The 22590-nt window shown below is 41.7% G+C and overlaps 1 protein-coding gene across 1 annotated transcript in view; it reads right to left on the reverse strand.

The window, feature by feature from the left end:
• LOC109924094 overlaps positions 1-12811 on the reverse strand; it is a 68950-nt gene extending 56139 nt beyond the window's left edge. The window contains exon 1 of the mRNA XM_048613434.1: positions 12787-12811. The gene's annotated coding sequence lies outside the window, so the exon portion shown is untranslated. The remainder of the gene's footprint in view (positions 1-12786) is intronic.
• Positions 12812-22590: the final 9779 nt, after the last annotated feature.

Here is a 22590-nt window from a genome sequence, read left to right on the forward strand (position 1 = left end):
TCTACACCTTGTTATCCCAACTGGTTGGACTCTGGTTGCACAGATTTCTGAGTTTGATCCCCAATCTGTACTGTTTCTGACCTCATTCAGGGCAGTGACTGGTTTTCAATGCTCTTTGCTAAGGGAGAAAGGAACTGTCAGTCAAGGGTAATGGACCAGGTTATTCTCTTGTTTGCAAGCATGTGTGGGTGGCTGTTGGATGAGGATAGGTTGGAACTGGGCATGACTCCCATTACTGCTGAGCACTGCATAACCATCTGGTCACATCCGTAAGGCACTTGGTGAACTCTGAGAGTCAGGGTTCCTCTCTGGGTTGGGCAGGGATGGACCTGGGGTGTGGGGCCGGGGGCTGCTTTTGTACTGTTAATTACAGGCACTGACAACCTGGTTAGACTGTACTGTACATGTTTCTGGTGTGTGAATGCTGTTCCTCATCTACCTACAACACTTGTAACGGAGATGGAATGGGTCAAGTGTCTCACACAGGAACAAGGTAATATCTAATTAGTGTTTCCATATCAACCAGAAAGTCCTGAATGAGGGTTGGTTTGAAGAAATGGCTCTGGACAGACTCCCATGAATGAACCAGACAGCTCATAGCTTAGATAGCATCATCTCCAAGGGTCCATTGTCATTCACTTATTCTCAAGGCCTCTGAGTAGCTCACCTCCCATAGCTGGACTGTCTGCCTGCTAGAGGAAAGCGAGCAAGGCCAGTACTACCATGTCATCATCGATCATGGGGATAGGAAGTCTAACTCTCATCATCGTCAGGTATTGTCACACAGTGCATCACATCCTGTCCACTGTCACACAATTATATTCAAGCTTTCCTTTTATTATTTTGCAGGATCTCTGGCTGGACCAGTATTTGTTGCCCATCATCAGTTGCCCCTTGAGAAGGTGGTGGTGAGCTGCCTTCTCCAGCCATTACAGTCCACGTAGTGCAGAGGCACCCATGGTGCTGTAGGAGGGAAGCTCCAGGATTTTGACCCAGTGACACTGAAAGAATTGCAATATATTTCCAAAGCAGGGTGGTGTGGGGCCTGGAGGGAAAGCTGCAGGCGTGATGTTCTCTGAAATGGAAGTTAAATCAATGAGGACTGCAATTTGCTGTGATTTTTGGAAGGTTGTGACAGGTTTGGTTTAAATGTTTAAATTTCACTGAGGGATTAAGCACAAGCAGTGAGTGTTGTTTTGACTGATGTGCGTGAGCAAAGGTTCAGGCTCTTCATTTCCAATCAGGACAATGATTTGTTTTGAAGGTTTACTGTAAACAATCTTACCTTAGGTCTATCGATGACTGACTGGAGGTTAATAGCAGAGCTTTGGTCCTGCTTATTGCTCAGGTGTAATCACACAGCAGGGGCCTGAGATCCAAGTGTGGAGGCAGTATTTTTTTTCTTTTTTGTTCATGGGATGAGGATGTGGCTGGCTCGGCCAGCATTGATTCCCATCTTTAATTACACAGAGCGCAGAGTGTGGATCTGGAGTCACTTGTATGCAGGGTGGTTAAGAAGGCGTTTAGCACGCTTGCCTTCATTGCTCAGACCTTTGAGTATAGGAGTTGGACATCATGTTGAGGTTGTAAGGACATTGTTGAGCAGTATGTCCAGTTCTGGTTCCCCTGTTATAGGAAGGATATTATTAAACTGGAGAGGGTTCAGAAAAGATTTACCAGGAATGAAAGGTTTGAGTTATAAGGAGAGGCTAGATAGGAATTTTTTTTTCACTGGAGTTTAGGAGAGTGAGGGGTAATCTTATTGAAGTTTATAAAATCATGAGGGGTACAGATAAGGTGAGTGGCAGGTGTTTTTTAAAACTGGGGTATTTTAAAACTAGGAGGTATATTTTTAAGGTGACAGGAGAAAGACTTAAAAAGACATGACGGGCAACTTTCTTACATGGAGAGTTGTTCACATGTGGAATGAACTTCCAGAGGAAGTGGTAGATGTGGGTACAATTACAACATTGAAAAGGCATTTGGATAAGTACGTGAATAGGAAAGGTTTGGAGGGATATGGGCCAAGCGCAGGCAGGTGGGACTAGTTTAGTTTGTGATTGTGGTTGGTGTGAACTGGTTTGCTTGAACGGTCTATTTATGTGCTGCATGACTCTATGAATTGTAGGCCAAATCAAGTAAGGATGGCAGATTTCCTTGATGGGGCCCTGCAAAACAATGCACAAAGTGACAGTACTACTCCCACCCACCTCCTCCAACCTTGACACAGTCTCAGGCAGCAAGGTTAGTATTGCTTGTAAAGGAGTGTGGTTCTTACCTCAAGCGTTCACACAGCCCTCTGATTAGGGATGGTCTGTGGACAGTTGGCCGAAGACTGTCCTGTCATAGCTCAGATTGACCGTCCTGCTCTTGAACCAGACTGCCCTGTGTCTCAGCTGTGCCAATACCTAGCCAACCACAAATATGGCACTGGGTTCACATCTTGCCCAAGAGGGTCGTAAAGGGTGAGGCTGCCACAAACTGGGCATGCAGGGGCTTCAGGATCCATAAACCTCAGGATGTTAAATCCTGACAGTGAATGTTGGTCTGGGGAGGTAGGGAAACCATGGTATTGATGGGTAGGCTTTGTACCCCACCAGCATCTGCCATATCATTGGATGCTCTGCATATTGGGCAAACAACGTGGAAAGTAGTCAGTTCCACCACTTTCTCGAGGCAGCCCTCACAGAACGTGTGCAGGCACAGGAGGAGAATGCGAGGGCATCTCTCAGTCTCTAGGCGATAGTCCTCCAGACACACTGTGCAACAAATGCCCTCAGCAGACTACATCTGTTGCTAATTTCCTGTTTCTGTCATTCCATCAGTTCAAACACACAGAATACCCAATCCTCCAGTTTCTAGAGAGAGGTCTGTTCATCTCCCTGGGTCCATGCATCACTTCCAGTAATTGTAACACCTTTAAAGAACAGGACCTCGGACCCTTTGAGCGATTGGCAATCTGCGACTGATGATTAAGAGGTCTTGATCAAATAGCCTCTATGAAAGTCAGGTGTTCTGTGCTATTTTTAAGCTGTGCCAAGTTTTACAGAGAGTAAGAGGGATACACAGAGCGAGACGATCCAGCTTCTGGGTAAAATAAGAACCCAATTGTTCGCAGCAGATGTACACTAAAGTTAAAAAAAAAATGCCCAATTTGTTCCACCAGAACAATTTTAAGTCAGTTTTCTGTGCATTCTGCAAGACAAATTTGTCACACTGTCAGTTGCCTGATGCAGGCAGGCTCTCTGGCAGCTTACTGTCAGCTCTCAGCTGCTAAGCGCTGTTAAATATTTTATCTGCAAACTGTGTGCAAACAGGAAGAGGTTAAAGGTTGCCTTCTTTTTGTGGTGTACTATGGCACATGCCTGACCAAGTATAAGAGAACGCAACTGGGGTCAGTTCTTTGTCTGTGGCACCTCTGAACACGGCTGACAACAACGTCAGGGAGAATTCAGTGCTGACAGCTGCGATCAGAGAGAGACAGGCCTTTCTTAAACATTGAGCTGGGCTGCAGCTATTTCTAAAACACAAGAACTTGCCATTCAAACAGCTGTACATAGGCCTGAAGGTGTTAATAGTGACTGAATGCCATTAGCACAACTCACTGTGATGATGTCAAATGGACTGGTTGAGGAGAATAACAAAGGATTTTGAAGGAGTTAGAGTTACCAACAGGTGCTCCTAAAAGTTCCTGTCAGAATGTATACCACATTCTTGTACCCTGTCAACAGTTCCAGAGATGTAATAACCAATATCCTGTTTACCATAAGGCACTCTTCCAGTTAGGCAAAAATATAACTTCTCCACACTGCACAGGTCTTAGAGAAACATCTAGCTAGGTACTGGTAGCAGCAGGTTCAAGATGATATTTAGCCTCACCATACAGCATAAACAAGCCTGCCCCTTTAATGTCCAGTCTGCACAGATTTGTGTATTTACTCCCAATTCTCATGTGTCGTTTCCAGTGTGTCATAGTTCGGTTTGATTATAATCCTCATTGACTGTTTTTGTTCAGTCTAAACAGTTTCACTACTCTTATAGCTGTACACATTTTCCTTCATATTCATCAGTTTAACTTCACATGAAGGGGAATGAAAAGATGCAAGGCAGATATTTCTAATCTCAGAAATGTTAGAACACACCTTTACAGCAGGTGCAACTTGAACCTAGGCCAAAGCAGCGACGCTACTACTGTGCCACAAGAGCCCCACGAAGGTGGAGGATATCTTTTGGCATTCAAAATAAAACATCTGTCATTGCAATAAACTGCTGAAGCAGTCTCTTATGATACAATTACAGGCAAATGTTTTCACAATATTTGACAGTGTGACGGTGAAGGATCGCAGTTCACTCACAGTGCTGGCAGCTGATTGGCTTGTCTGGCAGTTCCATTTTGAAATGACTATTTTGGGTTGGTTAATCTTGGCTTTCTTTACTTTCACAATCCCACAAATGCAGCTATTGAGATTGCAAACTCCCAAAAGAGCAACATCACAATAGCAACATTCTTCCATTTCAGTAATCTCTACAGTATATCCAAAATCTCAAATCTGACAATCCTAATGTGCTCTAAGATTCTGACTGTGGAGTCATTCAGGAACTTGATTCTTTATCATTCATTTCTGGTATCACAGCCACTCTTAGGGAAGGTGATGTTCTTGGTCAGGATCAATAGATGTCATTGGAAGCTAGGCTTTTGGGAATAGGACTGGCTTGACTATATGCAGAAAATAGGTTGTTACCTAGGGTGTTACGCTTTAAGGGACACCAAATTCATCATTTTGAATGCCAAGTGAATGGAGGTAAAATTTCACTCTAGACTTTTTGTTTCTTTATTGAATGGGGTTTGGGGGAAATGTATCAATGTCAAAGTTTGCCTAGGGTGCCAAAAATTAGTCCTATTTAGTAAGTACTTATTAACTTTTTATTAAGCATTCTTCTAACTATTGGCAGGAAAAGGTTTAACACAAAACTATCTCTGTGCAGAAACTGTTATCATGTGACATCCTGCATCACTGATTATTAGAGGACTATTTACATATTTAGCATAAACCCTTTACACTACATTACTAAAGTACTACTGAAGAGTTAGGTTAGATTGGAATCTGACCCACTTAACATGATGGCAGTGCCACAGGACAAGATAGAGGATTCCCTTGATAGAACTTGGTCTCCATAAAAAACAGATTCATAACAAAGAGATCAAATAGACAGAGTCATAGAGTTATACAGCATGGAAACAGAACCTTTAGTCTAACTCATCCATGCCGACCATGCTTCCCAAACTAAATTCATTCCATTTGCCTGCGTTTGGCCCATATCCCTCTAAACCTTTCCTATTCATGTACCTGTCCAAGTGTCTTTTAAATGTTGTAACTGTACCTGCATCTACGACTTCCTCTGGCAGTTCATTCTACACATGTACCACTGTCTGTGTGAAAAAGTTGCCCCTCGGGTCCCTTTTAAATCTTTCTCCTCTCATTTTAAGATTATGCCCTCTAGGTTTGAACTCTCATAACCTACGGTTCCCTTATGTTGATCTCACTGCAAATATTCCAAGCCCAGTCAGACAGCTGTGTCCTTGAGGCTTTATCCAGCTCACTCAGTAGTTGTACTACTGACCTAGAAGCTTTAAGGGATGGTAAATTGTATTGAAGATGTGGAAACTACTTCAAGTTAAATTATGGCAGGAGGAGAGATGGGTATGGAAATGAATAAATCTAGGTCCCCTGACAGGAAATGTCCCTTCCTACAATAAGAAACTAAAAATAGATTGGAATTCTGTAAAACAAAGCCTCTTGAACTGTTTCAGAAATATTGGGAAAAAGAAAAACAGAAAGTGTTACATAAACTTAGCAGGTCTGGCAGCATCTGTAGAGTGAGAAACACAGTTAATGTTTCAAGTCCAGTGATCCTTCTTCAGAACTAGAAGAAGTTATGAAAAGGTACTCTTTATGCTGATGATGGTGGATAGGGTGGAAAGGTATGAGCGATAGGCGGAGACGGTGCCCAGGAAGAGAGAGAGAGAGAAAGAAAAAGAGAGAAAAAGGTCGGTAGACAAAGAGATTGTGATAGTAAGCCAGGGAAGAAGACAATCTAGATCGATGCTAATGGGGACCATGAGTAGGTGAAAGTGTATTGGTGTGCTGAAAGTAACCTATTTCAGGACATAACCTGGGTTGTGGGGTTGGGTAATACACACAGAAGAAACTGTTCACGTTCTTAAAATTATTAAACTTGGTTAAGTCTTGAAGGCTAACGGATGTAAGTGGAAAATGAGATATTGATCCTCCAGCTCGTGTTCAGCTTCCCTGGGGCACTGTATCAGGCCTGACACAGCAATGTTGTCCCCATTAGCCTTTTTTTTTGCCTACTCTATTTTTTTTCTCCCTCTGTACTCTATCTCCACCTACCTATCAGCTCACTCCTTCCTCCATTCTGGTCATCAGCATAAATACCTGCTTCTCATTCTGAAGAAGAGTCACTGGGCTCAAAATGTTTACTTTGCTTTGTCTGCACAGGTGTTGCCAGACCTGCTGAGTTTCTCCAACAATTCTCCGTTTTTGTTTGTTTCAGATCTCCAGCATTCACGGTGCTTTGGTTTAGTTCAGATATATTGGGAGGCTGTGACTTTCATTTTTTCAACTGAATGAGAAACAATGGGCCACAAATTTGGTTTGGCCACAGTTAGACTGCTGTCTAAAATATCAGCCAGGCAGTAGACTACTTGGGTTGATATAGACATGACTTACAGAAATCATTAAGTCATGCCACACCTAAATCTCTTCAGCCTCCAACCCACATCCCCAAACTTCATCTCCCCAGCCTCATCAACCCCCACTCCCAATCCCCACTCTCCCACCTCCCCAGCATCACCAACCCCAACCCCAATCCCCACGCCCCCAACCTCTCTAACTCTCACCAACCTCCACCCTATATTCCCACCCCCAACACTCCATCTCTTACCAACACCAACCCACATCCCCACCTCCGCTTCCCCAGCCTCACCAACCTCCATCCCACATTCCCATACCAAACTCCCAGCCTCACCAGTCTCCATCCCATATTCTAATCGCCCCACACATAGGCATGTTTCTGTTTTCCCCTTTCTTGAATGCAAAAAACAGGGGTTAAAAGCCAATTCCACCTCAGGTGTGTGTGCTTGGCCACTGAGGTACGTGTGAGTGCTAGTATATTGTGAAAGGCATAGTCCGAGAACAATCCACTAATCACCCTGGTGCTGCAGGTAAGGGATTCACTCACTCAACATGCTGGAAGCAAGTCAGCAAATCAATCAAAAAGAAACAGAATAAAAGAATTTCAGCCAACTGGTAAAGTCAATATTAAAATCAACTGCTCATCTATCAACCTTCCATTGTCTTTTCTTCACAAACAACCCAGGAATTGAAACATATATCTTTCAGCTTTCATTTTCCTTTGGAACCAGTCCTGATTTCTAATCTATTTGAATGTGTGTTGCATTATTACTTCTTTCTCCTGGTCAGGAAATGTTTTAAGCTCACATTTTTGATATGTGTAGATTAAATGCTTAAATTGGCTTTATTTGAAACATATCAATTTCATACGGGAGAAAGGGAGAAGGGATCCTTTCCTTCACATTAACCTGTGGCAACCAAGCTAGGATAAGGTCAATGAAGAATGGGAGCCAGTACATCCTGCCTCACCTGGGAATCAAAAATTTGAGATGTCTTGATCGGAATGAGAAAGAATTGGGGAAAGCCACCCAGGGACAGATGGTAACACTGTGTTCTTTTCTTTCAATGTAACTGTTAAACTCTGTGTTCATTTTTACTTAGGGTAAATGTTACTCACTATTTTACACTTTATTTAATGTGGGGAAACTCATTGTGATTCTGTTTATTTAGAGTAAAGATCACTCACTGTGCTATCATTTATTTAGAGTAAATGTTCCTCCTTGTCTTATTGGTTACTTAGAGTAAGAGTTACTCGCTTAAAAAGTTAGTTAGGAGAGTAAAATGGGGAATGAAAGAATAATGGCAGGTAAAGTAAAGGAAAATCCCAAGTTATTTTGCAACTACATTATGGATAACATGATAACTGGGAAAGAGTGGGACTCATTAAGGGCCACAGCAGTAATTTGTGCATGGAGCCAGAGTACATAGGTAGGGTTCTAAATGAATATTTTGTTGGTATTCACTAGTGAGAGGGATTATATGTGTACAGAAACCAGGGAGAAGGACTGTGATATACTTAAAGAAATTAGCATGCACAGAAAGGAGGTTCCAAGTGGTCTGGCAGGCTTAAAACTAGATAATTCTCCAGGCCTGGATGAAACGTATTCCAGGCTGTCGTTGAGGCAAGGGAGGAAATAGCAGCCATGCTGGCAATAATTTCCAATTCCTGTTCGACTACACGAGAGGTGCCAGAAGACTCTCTAACAGCCAATGTGATAACATTATTCAAGAATGAAGCAAGGATAAATAAGGAAACTACAGCACAGTCAGTCTAACCTCAGGGATGGAGACGATATTGGAAGTAATTCTGAGGGACAGAATGAATTTGTATTTAGAGAGGCAGGGATTAAACAAGAACAGTTAGCATGGTTTTGTTAAGGAGAAGTCATGTTTGGCTAAATTGATTGAATTTTCCAAAAGCTGACCAGTTGTGTAGATGAGGGCAACACATTCAATGTTGTCTCCTCCAACTTCAGCAAGGCCTTTGATAAGGTCCCACATGTGAGACTGATAGCAAAGGTAAGAGTCCATGGGATCCAAAGAAACTTGGCAAATTGGATGCACAATTGGCTGAGAGGCAGGAAGCAGAGGGTGATGATTGAAGGGTGTTTTTGTGACAGGAAGCCTGTGTCCAGTGGGGTCAGTGTTGCTGCTTGCTGTCTGTGGTGTATATACAAATGATTTACACTTGAATATAGGATAGATCTGTACATTCATGGATGATACAAAAATTTATGGGGTAGTAAATAGTGAGGAGGATATAGACGGGCTGGCCAGATGACTGATAAATGTCAAATGGAATGTAATCTGGATAAGTGTGAGGTGATGCACTTGGGCAGGACAAACAAGGCAAGGGAATACATGATGAACAGGAGGACCCTGGGAAGCAATGAGCATCAGAGGGACCTTTGTGTGCATGTACACCGGTCCCTTAAGATAGTGGGACAGGAGGATAAAGTGGTTAAGAAGGCATAAGGGATACTTGCCTTCATTAGCTGAGGCATGGCGTTTAAAAGCAGAGAGGTTCTCCTGGAATTGTATAAAATGTTGGTTAGGTCACAGCTAGAGTATTGTGTGCAGTTCTGGAATCCATATTATAGAAGGAATGTGACAGCACTGGAGAGGGTGCAGAGGGAGATATACCAGGATGTAGCCTGAGCTGGAGAGTTTTTTAGTTATGAAAACAGGCTAGATTGTTGGATTGGGGTTATTTTCCTTGGAGCAGAGGAGATTGAGGTGGGACATGATTGAGGTGTATGAAATGAAGGGCATAGACAAGTTAGGCAGAAAGAACCTTTCCCCGTGATGGAGGAAGGTAGATTGAAGCTAAGGGTCAGGAGGTTTAGAGAAGATGTGAAGAAAGTATTTTTCACCCAGAGGGTGCTGGGAATCTAGAACTCACTGCCTGTAAGGGTGGTGGGGGCAGAAACACTCAAAACATACTCTCTATGTTCTTGTTTATTTAGAGATACTCATTGTTTTCCTGTTTCTTTAAAATAAAGATTACTCTCTGTGTTCCACTTCATTTAAGTAAGGCTTAATCTCTGTTCTGCTTTATTTAACACAAGGGTTAACTACTGTTTCTTTAAAGTTAGGATCACAACTCTATGTTGTGGTTATTTTAAAGTAAGGGTTCCTCACTGTTGTTTGTTTAGAGTAAGCTTAACTTATGGTGTCCCTGTTTAATTAGATAATGATTAATTAGATTAATTCCTGATTATGTCAAAAAATGTTACTGTATTCTTGGTACTTAAAGTAAGATTCACTCATTGTATTCTTGTCTGTTTACAGGAAGGGTTACTCTGTGTTCCTGTTTATTTAGATTGCTCACTCTGTTCCTGTTATTTTTGAGTAAGAGTTACTCACTGTGTTCCACTATACATAGAGTAAAAATCACTGTCTGTGTTCCTATTTATTTAGAGTTACTCTATATGCTCCTGTTTATTTAGAATAAGAGTTGCTGTGTTTCTGTCTCTGTTTATTTACAATAAGGCTTATTATACAATACAATACACCACACGAACAGGCCCTTTGGTCCACCAAGCCTGCGCTGATTCCTAATCCTTATTTAGACCCGCTACTTATTACACATCAGCAATTACTATCCCTCTGTTCATATCCCATTCATGTGTCTGTCAAGATACACCTTAAATGCTTTCACCACCTCCACTGAGTGCATTCCAGGCACTCACCACCCTCTGTGTGAAAAGTTTTTCCCTCACTTCTCTCCTAAAATTTCCCACTTCACCTTGAACCTGTGCCCTCTTGTAGTTGACCTTTCCACCTGGGAAAAAGCGTCTGACTACCAACCTTATCTATGTCTCTCATAATTTTGTAGACTTCTATTCTCTATGCTCTTTTTTCTGTCTGTGCTCCTGTTTATTTAGAGTAACAGTTTCCACTGTGTTCCTCTTTATTTCAAGAAAATGTTACAATTTTCCTATTTATCCAGAGTAAGGCTTACTCCCTGCATTCCTGTTTTTTAGACTAAAAGTTGCTGTGTCCCTGTTTATTTAATGGAAGGCTAACTCACTGTTCCAGTGTATTTAAAGCAAGGGTTACACAGTATTCCTATATATTTAGGGTTTAGAGGTAAAGTTACTTTGTGTTCATGTTGACTTAGAGTGAAGCTTATTCATTGTGCTTCTGTATGATTAGATTGATCACTGTCTTCCTATTTATTTAGAGTATGTGTTACTCTCTGTGTTCCTGTTTAAAGGAAAAGTCATAGATTCATAGAGATGCGCAGCACAGAAACAGACCCTTCGGTCCAACTCCTCCAGGTTGACCAGATATCCCAGATAAATCTAAACCCATTTGCTAGCATTTGGCCCATATCCCGCTAAACCCTTCCTATTCATATACCCATCCAGAAGCCATTTAAATATTGTAATTGTACAAGCCTCCACCACTTCCTCTGGCAACTCATTCCATACACGCACCACCCTCTGCGTGAAAAAGTCGTTCCTTAAGTCCCTTTCGAATCTTTCCCCTCTCACCTCAAACCCATGCCTTCTAGTTTTTAACTCCCACACCCCGGGGCAAAGACCTTGTCTAACCCTATCCATGCCCCTCATGATTTTATAAACCTCTATAAGGTCATCCCTCAGCCTCTGATACTCCAGGGAAAATAACCCCAGCCTATTCAGCATCTCCTTATAGTTCAAACCCTCCAACCTGGCAACTTCCTTGTAAATCTTTTCTGAGCCCTTTCAAGTTTCATGGAGACCGAAATTGCAAGCACTATTTCAAAAGTGGTCGAAACAATGCCCTGTACAGCCGCAATGTGGCCTCCCAACTCCTGTACTCAATGCACTGTCCAATAAAGGCAAGCATTTCAAATGCCTTCTTCACTATTACTCACCGTGTTCCTGTTTATTTAAAGTAAATGCATTTATTTATTCACTGTGTCCCTGTTTGTTTAGAGTAAAGCTTACTCTGTATGCTATGGGCAGAAGGGTCCAGACCCGAAATGTCAGCTTTCCTGCTCCTCCGATGCTGCCTGGCCTGCTGTGTTTATCCAGCTCCACACCTTGTTATCTCAGACTCCAGTAACGGCAGTTCCTACTATCTCTTACTCTGTATGGTCATGTTTATTTAGAGTAAGGGCTACTCACTGTGTTCCTCTTTATTTAAAGCAAATGTTACTCTCTGTGTTCCTGAATATTTAAAAGAAGAGTTACTCACCATGTTCCTGTTCTTTCAAGTAAGTCTTACTTTCTGTGTTCTTGATTATTTAAAGCAAGGGTCAGTCACTGTGTTTTGTTCATTTTTAAAGTAATGGTTGCTTTGTGCTGCTGTTTACTTACAGTAAGGTTTACCTTTTGTGATCTTGTTGATTTAGAGGAAGGATTATGCTCTGTGTTCATGTTTAGTTAGAGTAAGGGTTTTTCACCATCTTCTTGGGTCTTTAGAGTAGCTGTTACTCTTGTGTCCTTGCTTACTTACAGCACGGATTTCTCTCTGTGTTTCTGTTTATCTGAATGTTATGTGGGTCCCTGAATTAACAGTCCAGCAATAATACCACTAGGCTGTTGCCTCCCCTCCAATAGGAATTGTTTAGAGGGATATGGGCCAAATGCAGGCAAATGTTCAGTTTAGGATACCTGGTTGGCATGAACGAGTTGGACTGAAGGGTCTGTTTCCATGCTGTATGACTCTAAAACTGTGACTCTATAAAATTAGTTGGACCAGCATATGTCTTTGATAACTGTTATTTATTTTTCTTCTCCTTACTATGCTCTGGCCTCAGTGCTGCACATACTGCATTTTCTGCATCCATCCTCATTGAAATTTATCCATTGTTGCTCTAGACAAGCTCCGTATTTGTACTCTGCTTCTGTACTTTGTGAAAGATAGATATGCAATGACTCAAGAAGACAGTTCTCTACCACCTCCTCCAGGGCAACCAGGGATGGGCAATAAATACTGTCCGAGGCACTGAAACCCACATTCTGTGAATGAATAGAAAATAATCCACATGGCAGTCCTTACCTCAACATGCCTTATCCTACCAGGCTTTCCTTACCCTATCTGGCTTTACCCTAGTAGGAGTTGACTGTTGCCTCACCTGCTTGTATCTCCTCTTCGTCTTGTGATTGGTGATCCTTCTTTTCACAGGCACTGTGTACCACTATCCTCTAGGAATAATACCTCAAACGTTTTCCAGCAATTCCATAGATCACAGCAGCTCCTTATCCAAACATAACCATTTTGATGTAGGTGCTCCCAATGTTGCCCAGAAACAATTTTCAGGCTTTCCAATATTTTGTGCTGAACCAAGAAGTCTTTGGCTGCTGAAACCCTGTAATGAGCAAGATCTAGCACGGGAGTTTCCACAGGAAGGGATGTGTAAACATACCTGTAAGATTGCTTTGCTAGGCACAGTTCACAGTGCCAATAACAGGAAATTGCACACCGATACATATTCTAGAATTTTTCAGCACGATAAGGAGTATGTAACTGTGTGATCTTCCTGTTGATTCAGCAGGGCACAGATTACTCACCGTGTAAATGTGTGATATTCCTGTTTATTCAGCAGTGTGAGGATTACACAGTTTTGATGTGGAGGTGCCCGTGTTGGACTGGAGTGGACAAGGTCAGAAATCACACGACCCCAGGTTATAGTCCAACAGGTTTATTTGAAAACGCAAGTTTCAGAGTGCTGCCCCTTCGTCAGGTGAAGTGAAGAAAAACATACAGGCACAGAATTATAGGCAAAGAGATCAGTGGGCTGAGAGGTCAAAAGACCATACAAATGGTGTCAGTGGAGTGTCGAATAATAAGTCTCTGCAGGTGATCAAAAGTGTCAGATGTTGTGAGTCAACAGCTGAATAGTAGGTGAAGGGGATGACCTTTAATCCAATTAATTGAGGCAGAGAGATAATTACAAAAACTTGAAAATAAGATGGTGATGGAGACAAACCAAATGTCGGGAATAACATGGTAGGTATAAGAGTCGCATGCTGAGGGTCTAACCAAAGTAACAAGTAATCCCGAAAAGCTCAGCAGGTCTGGCAGCATCTGTGAAGAAAAAATCAGAGTCAGTGTTTCGGGTCCGGTGACCCGGTGAGTTCTGAGGAAGGGTAACTGGACCCGAAACATTAACTCTGATTTTTTTCTTCACAGATGCAGCCAGACCTGCTGAGCTTTTCCAGTGGCTTCTGTTTTTGTACAAAACTTGGTTACCAGTTTCTGCTCGGCGATTCTGCGTTGTGTATCTCGAAAGCTGCCTTGGATTTCGTTTACCTGAAGATCGAAGGCTGAATGTCCTTGACCACTGAAGTGTTCCCTGACTGGAAGGGAACAGGGAACATTCTGTCTGGTGCTTGTTGCGTGGTATACATTCATCTGTTTTCATAGCGTCTGCATGTCTTGTCAATATACCATGCCTCAGGGCATCCTTGCCTGCAGTGTATGAGATAGACAACATTGGCCGAGTCACATTACTATCTGCCGTATACATGTTGGGTGGTGTTCCCATGTGTGATGGTAGTGTCCATGTCGATGATCAGACATGTCTTGCAGAGATTGCTATGGCAGGGTTTTGTGGTGTTATGGTCCTGTTGTTGCCCGGAAGGCTGGGCAGTTTGCTGCGAACAATGGTCAGTTTAAGGATTGGTAGTTGAGGGCGAGAAGTGGGGGCGTAGGGATGCTTTTGGTGTGATGTTTGTCGTCATCAATGACATGTTGAAGGGTGTGAAGAACATGGTGTACTGGATGATGAAGGGTACTCTATTGGTTGTGTCCTGCATCTGTCTTCTGAGGAGGTCGATGCAGTTTTTCGCTGTGGCACATCAGAATTGGCGATCGAAGAGTTGAGCATCATATCCTGTTCTTATGAGGGCGTCTTCCAGCATCTTTAGCTGTCCATCGCGTTCCTCCTCACCTGAGCAGATCCTGTGTATGCGCAGGGCTTGTCTATAAGGGGTGGCTTCTTTATGTTTAGGGTGGAAGCTAGAGAAGTGCAGCATCGTGAAGTTATCCATGGACTTGCGGTAGAGTGAGGTACTGAGGTGTCTGCCCCTGATGGAGCTGTGTGTGTCCAAGAATAAGACTGATTCTGAAGAGTAGTCCATGGTAAGTCTGAAGGTGGGATGAAACTTGTTGATATCATTATGTAATTGTTTCAGTGATTCCTCACCATCAGTCCAGAGGAAGAAAATGTCATCAGTGTATCTGGTGTATAGCGTTTGTTGGAAGTCCTGTGCAGCAAAGAAGTCTGTCTTGAACATATGCATGAAAATGTTGGCATATTGGGGTGCACATTTTGTCCTTATGGCTGTTCCATGTGTCTGGATGAAGAACTTGTTGTTGAAGGTGAAGATGTTGTGGTTGAGGATGAAGCGGATGAGTTGTAGGATGGCATCTGGAAATTGGCAGTTGGTGATATTGAGTACTGAGGCTGTTGCTGTGAAGCAGTTGTTCTGGCAGATGCTGGTGTAGAGTATTAAAACTACACTCAGAATGTTCCTGGTTCAACTGGTCTGTAGGTGCTGAGTTTCTGTAAGAAATCTGTAGAGTCACGACAGAAGCTGGTATTCTTTGTACAATGGGTTGCCCTCAACATAACCAGACAGGTTCTCACACAGGGTCCCGTTGCCTGATTCGATGCCTCCAAGGCAGCCTTCAAGATACAGAACAACGCAGAATTGCCAAGCAGAAACTGATAGCCAAGTTCCGTACCCATGAAGACGGCCTCAACCATGATCTTGGTTTCATGTTGTGCTACATGTAAACCCACCGTACTGTTCTGTATTTGTAAAATCTTCCCTACTGCCATGGTTTGACACCATCACCTTGATAAATTATTATAATCTCTCAACCTTAACTAGTTTGTACAGTTACTTTGGTTAGACCCTCGGCATGCGACTCTTATACCTATCATGTTATTCCAGCCGTTTGGTTTGTCTCCATCACAATCTTATTTTTAATTTTTTGCAATTATCTCTGTGCCTCAATTAATTGGATTAAAGGTCATCCCATTCTCCTACTATTCAGCTGTTGACACTTTACTCACAACGTCTGACACTTTTGATCACCTGCAGAGACTTATTATTCGGCACTGCGCTCACACTATTTGTATGATCTTTTGAGCTCTCTGCCCATTGATCTGTCTGCCTATAAATTCTGTGCCTGTATGCTTTTCTTCACTTCACCTGATAAAAGGACAGCATTCCGAAACTTGTGATTTCAAATAAATCTGTTGGATTATAACCTGGTGTTGTATGACTTGTGACCACAGTTTAAGATATGGGATAAGCCATTTAGGCCTGAGATGAGAAGAAATTTCTTCACTCAGAGAGCAGCGAGCCTGCGGAAATCTTTGCCACAGAAAGCAGTTGAGGCCAAAACACTGAATGTTTGCAAGAAGGATTTAGATATAGTTCTTGGGGGTAAATGATTAAGGGCAGGGGGAGAAACTGGGAACAGGTTACTGAATTGATCAGCCATGATCATATTGAATAGTGGAGCAGGTTTGAAGGGCTGAATCACCTACTCGTGCTATTATTCTTTTCTCTATGTTTCTATGTATAATGTGACTGTGAATGTGTGCATGTTTATTTGTTTGTGTTACAGTCTGTGTAACAGATGGTGCACCTCAGGTGAAGCAGCACAAATGAGAAATCTAACTTCAGCAATACACAGGCAATTTCTGAAGCAGCAATTTATCTTGTTTGAAGTGATAGACTAATCTCTGTGGACATTAGCAAGGCAGAATGGTGCTTGCACTATGCATTTAAATGCATGTCTTATGGTAGGCAGACAGACAAATACACGCACATAGTTACTCAATCAGACAATCGGTAAACGTGAGTGCATGGAAAGACAGACATTCTCACAAAAAAGCAAACACACAGATATCTATATATATGTGATGCACTGATGTATAACGACACACACATACTATCATATACATATACTGTCGTACACAGGTATGTAGATTAAATACTGACAGATATATACATGACACACTGTGTGTATTTTATATATAAATAATCTGACATATACAAGCACGTATTTAATACATACTTACACATGACATAACAGAACATTATTCGTAAAGAATCGAGTTTTTGATGTGTAATGTATGAACAAATGGTCCCAGTCAGAAATTTAGATTTTTCATAAAAATGTGTGAGACACGAAAGCATTCCTAACCAGAAGAATCCAGAAGTTTAAGGTATTTGTGACAGACCTGGCTCCACATTAATCAGCTCTGATAAAGGACGGAAAACAATCTCTCACACTACATTTGAGTGTGGTCTAAATATGTTGACTTAATTTGATCATTCCTTTATAGTGAGACCCCATGATTGTCTGCGTCACATTTACCAGACTCCACACAGTCACAGGATGTGTAAAAGTGATGCTGGCTGAATCAGAGAACAGTAGGTGGTTGATGACTGATAAGTAAGGGTTGTATGGTGTGTTGAGAAATACAGCACACTGTCCTGGCAGCATGAGCACTTGAACTCAAGCCCAACTCAATTGGATTGAGGGAAGAGCTCAGCTGTGGCACAGCTGGTGAGAACCTTGCGCCTCTGAGTCAGAACATCATGGGTTCAAGATGTACTCTCAGAGGCTTAAGCACAATGTCTAGGCTAAAACTCCAGTTCAGTATCCAGCAAGTGCTGCACTGTCAGAGGTGCTGTCTTTTGGAATATCGTTTAAACCAGAGCGGTCTCTCAGAGCAATTTGGAAGATTCCATGGTGCTATTTTGAAGACAATCAGCAGATTTGTTTCCCTGGTATCCTGGTCAAATTTAATCTTTAATCATAATTACCAAAACAAATGAACACATTGCTGACTGTGGGATTTGCCCTGTGCAAATTAGCTGCTAGCATTTCTACATCCCACTAGGAAGTACACTTCAAAAATACTCACTGGTTGTAAAGTGCATTGAGATGACCTTCAGTCTGAATTCTTTGATTTCTAACTCTCAGTAGGAAGGATCATGTCTGAATTGCGTTTGCTATGAGCTTGGGTATTTTGCAAGGAACTTCTTAGATTCAGGAGATAGAAAAAGGAGATAGAAATAAAAGTGTGCTAATGACAGGTGTAAGATACAAAAGATAATGGAGAACCAGGCTGAATAGAGAAGGTTCAGAAAGGAGATAAAAAAAACAAGAGAAGCAAAGAGGGGCTATGAAAAGAGACTGGCAGCTAATATAAAAGGGAATCCTAAAATCATCCATGGGTACTTAAATAATAAAAGTGTGGTAAAAGGGGTAGGGGCAATTAGGGACCAAAAAAAGGGGTTTTACACATGGAGGTTGAAGCCTGACTGAGGATCAATCCAATAACTGAAAAGCAATCAGTTTAACTTTGGTGGTGAAGAAACTCATTTGGGACAGAATTAGTAGTCGCATGGACAAGTGTGGGTTAATTAGAGAGAACCAGCGTGGATTTGAGGGAAAATCATGGGTAACTGACGTGCTGGAATTTTTGAAAGAGTCATGGCTTTCCAAAGGGTGTTTAATACACAAAACAGAGCAAAGTTAGAGCACACGGAATAAATAGGGCAGTGGAAACATAGATACAAAATTTACTGTGGGACAGGCAGTAATGGTTAATGGATACTTTTTGGATTGAAGGCAGATTTGGAGTGGAGTTCTCTAGGAGTTTGTTTTGGGACTTTCAATTTTCCTTGTATACATTGATAATCTAAACAGAAGACAATTTCAAAGTTTGTGGACAATACGAAACATGGAAGCACTATAGGTTTTGAGGAGGGCAGGGTAGCACTCCAACATTGATTAGCTGAGAAATAAATAAGGTCCAATGCAGAGAAATGCGAGATGCTACATTTTGGTAAAAAGAACATGGAGAGACAGTACAAAATAGAAGGTACAAACTCCAAAGTATTTGCAGGACCAGATACGCCTGGGTGTATGTGTGCATAAGCTGTTCAAGGTGATAGGACAGGTGGAGAGTGCAGTTAATAAAGAATACGATATCCTCAGCTTTAATAATAGGGTCATAGAGTTAAAAAGCAAGGAAGTGATGCTGATCTTGTATAAGAGAGTGGCTGGACCTCTGTTGGAGTATTGTGTCCAGTTCTGGGCACCACACTTCATGATGGATGTGAATGCATTGAACAGAATGCAGAAAAGGTTTCTGAATATAGTTCCAAACAGGAGAAACTTCAGTCATAAAGATATACTGGAGACGCTGGGGTCACTGGACCTGAAATGTTAACTCTGATTTCTTGCTGCCAGACCTGCTGAGCTTTTTCAGAAATTGCTGCCTTTTGTATCTAGATTGCACAACTTGCAAGCATGATGGAGGCAGATTCAATTCAGACATTCAAGAAGACTTTAGATGATTATGTGAGTAGGAGCAATATACAGGGTTATGGGGAAAAGGCAGAAGAGTAACACTAAACCATACTACTTATTCAGAAGCCAATGCAGAAATAATGGCATCCTTCTGCACTGTAACAATTCTATTCCTCTGTAATTCAGTACCTGCCTGTCACTAGTATTGTGCCCTTCGATGGAAGTTGACTCTCAACACCCTATAAATGTCTGAATGGCAGTGTAGCCTGGGCAGTTACCATAGAATAACCTTGTGGCCTGAACTGGCTATTTGAATGTTCCTTAATTTCTTCAAAGATGAAATCTGTGAGAATATATGGTAAAACAAGACTTGACATAACCTGTTTCCCTTCCCATTGAGAGAATTTACAGATTAATAGTTAACAAACCCACTTAACCGAATCAGAATATCAGTGTCAACTTGGATACTCTTGCCTCCAAGTGCAAAAGTTCACAGGCTGATGTCTCAGTACTAACGAATTCTCACATTAGCAAAGGTGACATTTTTCAAATGGGAATTTAATCTGATCAGACTGTCATTGGTGGGTGAAGAATGCTATGGGATGTGGGAGCTGTCCAAGCTGACATTTATCCAGCTATCAATATCCCCAAAAATATCCCCACAGGACCAATGGAAATGTATCTCTTTGCTGGATGTGGGATTTTACTGTTTACACACCAGCTGCTGTGGTTCTTCCCACAATAGGGATGATTCTCTGAAAATGATTCCTTAGCTGTGAAACACTTTGGAGGTCACGGTCATAAGATGTTCTTTATATAATGTTAAATCTTCCATATAATTACCTTCATGACACAAATCAAGGAAACCTTGTGTTTCCCACATCATCTTCCTTGAACAAGAGGTTTTCTAAGATTCTTCCGCCATCAGTTTGATTTTCAGAAGTTATTTAAAGGTCTAGTGGCTCCCCATAACCCTCTGTTAAAAAAGCCATCTTCTAATTATTTTTCTTTTTACATATACAGAGAACAAGGACTACCCAAGAAAATGAGAACTGGGCAATGAATGGCTTCCTAGGTAATTCCAGAATGCATATCGCTGAAGGTCTGGATTCACATACATCTCAGACTGGGTTTCCTTTCCTAAAGATTTCCTTTCCTAAAGGGCATCAGTAAACGAGATAGATTTTTGTGACAATCCAGTACTTTCATGATCATTACTATCAATACTAGCATTTTCATTCCAGATTTATTTAATCAATTGAATTTAAACTCTCCACCTTTCTTTGTGAGATTTGAACTCTTGTCTATAAAGCACAAGTCCAGGCCTCTGTATTCTCAGCCATTATGCTACTACTCCTGCGTATCTGTTGCCTAGATGCCTTCTTTAGAAAAAAATGAATATGTTTTGCTTAAACATTAAATGTAATCCACATTTTTTGAACATTTGTTTTTTACAACAGTACAAGGCTTAACCTGCAACAGAACAGAATTGACGCAATCCTGTCCCTTTGTTTGAAATACTGATTTTTCACACTGTTTTCCAGTCCTCAGAGATAGGACCCATTTTTAACATGTCCCTGAAAAGTAGTAAAGCTTGGGGTCCATCTGCATGCTCATCTGTTACACTTATACTTGCACAGAAAACTCACACGTGCACTTGTCAGTTGTGGCTCCATGGATAGTCCTGTCATCTCTGAGTCACAAAGTCTGGTTTCAAGATCCACACCACAGCTTGAGCACAAAGATCAAAGCTGACACTTCAGTGCAGAATGGAAGGAGTCCTGCACTGTCAAATCCAAGTATGGGTCTGCGTACATACAGGTGTGAAATGAAAAAAATGGAAAGGTTTCACATTTGTTTACTGCCTTCCCTGGCCACCAGGTGTCCCAAAGTGCTTCTGAAGTGTAGTAACTACTGTAATGTAGGAAACACAAAAGCCAATTTAAGTTGAACAAGCTTCCACAAACAGCAACAGCATCTTTCGAAAGAGAAGTTAAACTGAGGCCTGATCTGCCTGCTCAGGTGGGTGTAAAAGATCCTTTGGCACTGTTTTGAAGAAGTGCGGGGGTGATCTCCCTGGTGTGCTGGTCAATATTTATCTTTCAATCAGCATAGTTAAAACAGATTATCTGGTCTTGATCACATTGCTGTTTGTGGGTGTTTATTGCGTGTAAGTTGGTTTCCGTATTTCAAAAGTACTTCATTGATTGCAAAGTACTTTAGGACATTTGGTGGTGACAAAAAGTCTACGGATGTGAAACCTTTCCAGTTTACTTCTTTCTCTCTCCAACACACATACACACGCGCACACACGCACACAGGAAAGAATACTTCACACATGAACATCTACTTGCAATCACTTTCACATAAACATACAGTTACACACAGCTACATGTATCCATACACAGACATATACTTTACAAATGGAAAACAATAAAAATCCTGGTTGCTAAGATATGAAGGGAGATGTTGAGCGTAATGAGCAGAAGCTTGGTTAAAGGTTGGGTGTTAACATGTTCATTAGGACAGTCAGGGAAGGACAATAAACGCCAAAAAGCACCATATCTCATGACAAGATATTAAAAAAATGTGGTAAAGGGGAACTTGAGGGCTTGGGGTGAGATTTTCACATAATGAGGGGAAGACAGTTAGATGCTTAGTCCCTGAAGGTGAAAAAAAGCACAAAGAACAATCAGAGGGCCAAAGGGTGGTGAAATAAGTCTCAAAGAGGAAGGAGAGGGAGATGATGATGAAGTAGATGGGGTGGAAAATACTGACCATATTTGACAGCCTTGTAACAAATCCAGCCTACCTCAAAAAAAGACTGGGCTCCCAACCTAGTCAAAGATCTGCTGACTGCTGTTCTTACACAATACAAGCTAAACCAAAAGTCTGATGGACACAAACTACACAACACAACATGACTGACACAAACTATACCGCACAATGTGACTGACACGAGTTACATCTCATTGTGTGACTAACACAAACTAAACAGTCCGATATACACAAACTACAGCACATCGTGTGACTGACACAAACTACACCACACAGTGTTAATAACACAAATTACACCACAGCATGTCTAATCATTTTCCACTAATTTTCATACCTATTTGCTTTTCTATGAACATCAACATTTGACTAGTGCTTTGGTTTTTGTATCACTTAGTTATTTAGTGAAGTTACATTGGTGTTCCAGTCTCAGTTTCACCCAGCGACAGTTTCACTCAACACTGACACCTAACTGTTGCTGATCAGCAACCTGATTGACCATAGGGGCAATTAGAGAGACAGAGAGGACACACATAAAGAAAGGGAAAGGGAGACAGTAAGAGACAGGGAAAATTGAGTGATACAGAGACAGAGAAAGAAGGAAAGATAGAGAGAAGGCAAGTACGGGAGAGGCAGGCAAGAAATAGGCCAAAGGGAGAGAGAGAGAAAGAGACCAAGAGAAAGGGAAAGACAGAGTTAGAGGAAGAGGGAGACAGTAGAGGACTGTAATCTATCCTGATGTGCACAAACACGTGCACAAACCCTGCCTCAAAACAAAAATGGAGCTGAAGATTTAGAGAGTGGGAGAACATTGTAT

Source organism: Rhincodon typus, chromosome 28 (genome assembly GCF_021869965.1).
Source record: "Rhincodon typus isolate 14 chromosome 28, sRhiTyp1.1, whole genome shotgun sequence".
Lineage (NCBI taxonomy): Eukaryota > Metazoa > Chordata > Chondrichthyes > Orectolobiformes > Rhincodontidae > Rhincodon > Rhincodon typus.